Source organism: Eumetopias jubatus, unplaced genomic scaffold (genome assembly GCF_037043125.1).
Source record: "Eumetopias jubatus isolate StellerSeaLion01/CBP00866 unplaced genomic scaffold, mEumJub1_p1.0 scaffold_7, whole genome shotgun sequence".
In the NCBI taxonomy this organism is placed as follows: Eukaryota; Metazoa; Chordata; class Mammalia; order Carnivora; family Otariidae; genus Eumetopias; species Eumetopias jubatus.
This window is the reverse complement of record NW_028274813.1, coordinates 141,399,955-141,403,919: the sequence shown is the minus strand read 5'-3', so window position 1 is coordinate 141,403,919 and position 3,965 is coordinate 141,399,955. Positions and strand designations below refer to the sequence as shown.

The following is a 3,965-nucleotide window of genomic DNA, read 5'->3' as shown; positions in this document are numbered from 1 at the left end:
CTTCCGAACCGGGATGCCGGGTCGCCTGGACACTGTCAGCCCACTATGTGTTCCACTGTGACTGTACCTCAAGGCTTGTCGTCAAAACCCAAGGGTCGCGGGAATGCCTGTAGCCCTGGGATGCCAGGGGCAAGCCTGACGTAGAGCATCGCACTAGGGAGCGGAGGGGCCCTGGACTCCAGGCCAGACACCAAGTAGTGCGACCACGACCCATCCGCCCTTGGGAGCCAGGCAGCTCAGCCGTTGTCAAGCGGTGCCCTGCCCCGCCGAGGGCCAGCTGGGCGGCGCACTGAACCCAGGGCCCATTGCCACTGAGGGCACTGGCGTGTCCACGGCCAGCGGCCCCGTCGGCCCTGCCTCCGAGGATTTGTGCAGTCAAGCGGCGACCCTGTGCACAGCCGCGTCCTTGTGCATGCCCTGGCAGGTCCCCCAGCCAGAATTATCTGCCTTGACTCACACGTCTCACGCAGGCACCTTCAGCGAGGACACCCACAAGGTCAGTGGATGGTATAGTCTGCCACCCTTTGGGATGCGAGGCAGGGCCCCTTGCTCAGCACAGGTACAGCACCATGGTCTCTGTGGATCTCCACGGCCACCGCCACGATGGTGACAGATGCTGAGAGAGGAAGATGGCTCCGTTGCCCAAGGAGAACTGCACGTTTGACCAGCTCCCCAAGCCGCCAGGGCGCTGTGCCTTGCTGCCATCGGTGCACTCATGGCCTGCCATGCGAATATCATCCTCAATGGGGAAAAGCTGAGAGCCTTTCCTTTAATATCAGGAACACTTCGAGTATGCCCACTCTCGCACTTTTATTCAACATACTACTAGGAGTCCTACCAACAGCCATCAGACAACGAAAAGAAATAAAATACTTTCAAATTGGCAAAAAAATATCAAACTCTCTCTCTTCACAGATGACATGATACTTTATGTGGAAAATTCAAAAGACTCCATTCCCAAATTAGTAGAACTCATAGCAATTCATATTTTGGCAGGATACAAAATCAATGCACTGAAATCAGTTGCTTTCTTATACCCTAACAACGCAACTGTAGAAGGAGAATTGAGAGAAACGATTCCATTTACAATACATCCAAAAACCATAAGAAAGCACGGAATAAACACAACCAAAGAGGTAAACGATCTATACTCTAGAAACTACAGTACACTCATGAAAGAAATTGAAAACACAAAAAGATGGAAAAATATCCCATGTTCATGGATCAGAAGAATAAACATTGTTAAAATGTTTATGCTACCCAGAGCAATCTATACCTTCAATGCCATCCCGATCGAAATTCCAATGACATTTTTCAAAGTGCTGGAACAAACAATCCTAATATTTGTATGGAATCAGAAAAGACCCCAAATCGCCAAGGAAATTTTAAAAATTAAAACAAAGCTGGGGGTGGGGGCATTACGTTGCCCGATTTCAGGCTATATTACAAGGATGATACAGACAATTTTTCTTATTGATGGATGTTTCAAATTATAAGAATAATGATTAAGAAATTAATATATGAAATTTCATTATCTGTTCACTTGATTAACCCCAAACAGTATTATTTATGAGATAAACAGTATATGGAAAATTGAACTTTTTTCTCTTTTGAGTCTGGTTCTTTATCATTTAAAATGAACACCTTAAGGGGCGCCTGGGTGTCTTAGTGAATTATGCTTCCAACTCTTGGTTTTGTCTCAGGTCATGATCTCAGGTCATGAGATCAAACCCTGCATCAGGCTCTTGCCCATCTTAGAGTTTATTGCAATTCTCTCTCTCCCTCTGCCCCTCCCCTCTCTTGCGAGCTCTCTCATAAATAATAAATAAATAAATATAAATAAATAAATAAATAAATAAATAAATAAATAAATTTAAATGAAAATCAAATGAAGGCCTTAGAAAGATGTCATAAAATTTAGCATATATTTTTTCACACAAAAAATGAAAAAATAAAATTAATTAATATAAAATCTCAATGATGCAAAAAGTAGCAAGAATGATCCATAATGATCTTATAGATCTGACCAAAATCACCTGATTATCATGATCTTAATGATGAAATCAACATTATGAAACCATCATAATTTATAGGAAACTCTCAAACATAGCCTAATTTCATAAAAGAATCTTTCACTGCAATATAAAACTAAAACAAATCAACAATTTTCCAAAGCTCTACATCTGTCAATCCACACAGAACTCGGATAAAATTTAAAATTTGGAAAGTGGGGCGCCTGGGTGGCTCAGTTGGTTAAGCTACTGCCTTTGGCTCAGGTCATGGTCCTGGAGTCCCGGGATCGAGTCCCACATCGGGCTCCCTGCTCGGCGGGGAGTCTGCTTCTCCCTCTGACCCTCTTCCCTCTCGTGCTCTCTATCTCTCATTCTCTCTCTCTCAAATAAATAAATAAAATCTTTAAAGAAATTTTGGAAAGTAAGCTGAAGACACTCACCAAAGTAAATGACACATAGTGGGGGTGCATGGGTGGCTCAGTCAGTTAGACATCTGCCTTCAGCTCAGGTCATGATCTCAGGGTCCTGTGATCGAGCCCCACATTGGGCTCCCTGCTCAGCGAGGATCCTGCTTCTCCCTCTCCATCTGCTGCTCCCCCTGCTTGTGCTCTTTCTCTTGCTGTCTGTCAAATAAATAAAATCTTTTTTTTAAAAAAAGATGACACATAATGAAGTTTTTATCCAGTAAGTCATTGGAAAGATGAACACAGAGACCTTAGGATGTGGCCCAGAACACATGACATATGAATTTAAAGGATGCTGGCGTAGTTACTCACTGCTCTTCTCTGAAGTGGAGGACTTCATTCCATCACGTCTACCTCAGAAAAACATGACAGAAAGAAAAGCAAACATATAATCTCTGAAAATTCTCTACACTGAAAAATAACAAACCCTAAAATTGATTCCATTGTCAATATTTAAGTATGCAATGTTTCCTTCTTTTAGCCAACACTAATGAAACTTTCAGTACTCATCACAACTGCTTGAGCTCTTAATTCGATCTTTCTTTTGTTTCCTCATTTATTACTCAAGAACATGTTTCCCATATACAAATATCTATTGACAACTCTTATGTTCAAAGTGAGCAAATGAAGCAAGTCTGGGGACATACAGCATATCTACAGTTACACACTGCCTCATGAGATAGGAGGCTAATGCCTTGCTCCAAAATAAATAAGAGGCATGCTCACAGCAGTACAGTTTTGTCACTTAAGGTCCTCAAATACAGCCAGGCTTTGAGAGTCTTATTTGTCCTATTAGAGGGCCACTCATCTGGACCTCAGATTGACATCTGGAATGAGTCCCTCAGCATCCTCAGATAATTGTGCTCATCATTGATCCAGACAAACATCCTCCCAAACAAATAAGCAATTCCATAGCCAGGCTTACTTTCTTCAGGCTTATCTACTGCATTATAAATAAAGAATAGTAAATGCACAAGAGAGATTTTATTTAGTATCCGAATAATGGAACTCCTATGTACATAGAACAAAAGGCATATAACCTTGAATTTTTCTAATAAAATTACATAAAATCAATTGGGAAATTTTTTAAAAATCAACTAAAATTTCAAGGAGAAATGGGGAAGTCTTCCTAAATCCGGTAGTAAAAAGGTATGATTACAGTAGAAATATGAGTAGAAACATCTGTATCTGGACTTGCCAATAACAAAAAGATAAATAAATCAATATTTTGGCACATTTAATTTTCTTTACAAGATGATTAGCATACATTATAAAATGGTATAAAAAAGAAATAGATCAATGATTCCCAGAAATTATTCAGGTTACTTCCAGAAGAGATTTTTTTTATTTAATGAAGGAAAGAAATAATAATGAATATTCATTTAACGAAGTAAGCACACTTATGAGGGAAAAAAACTATTATTAAATATTCTACCTTGGGCTTCTGAAATAATGAACCCAGAGAATGTGACAACACACACAGAATTTT

General features: G+C 40.5%; 1 non-coding gene across 1 annotated transcript; it reads right to left on the bottom strand.

Moving 5' to 3' along the window:
• Positions 1-3,286: 3,286 nt before the first annotated feature.
• Positions 3,287-3,353, bottom strand: LOC114223850 (small nucleolar RNA SNORD109A). Its single transcript, XR_003612258.1, has one exon. It is a non-coding gene; the product is annotated as a small nucleolar RNA SNORD109A (small nucleolar RNA).
• Positions 3,354-3,965: the final 612 nt, after the last annotated feature.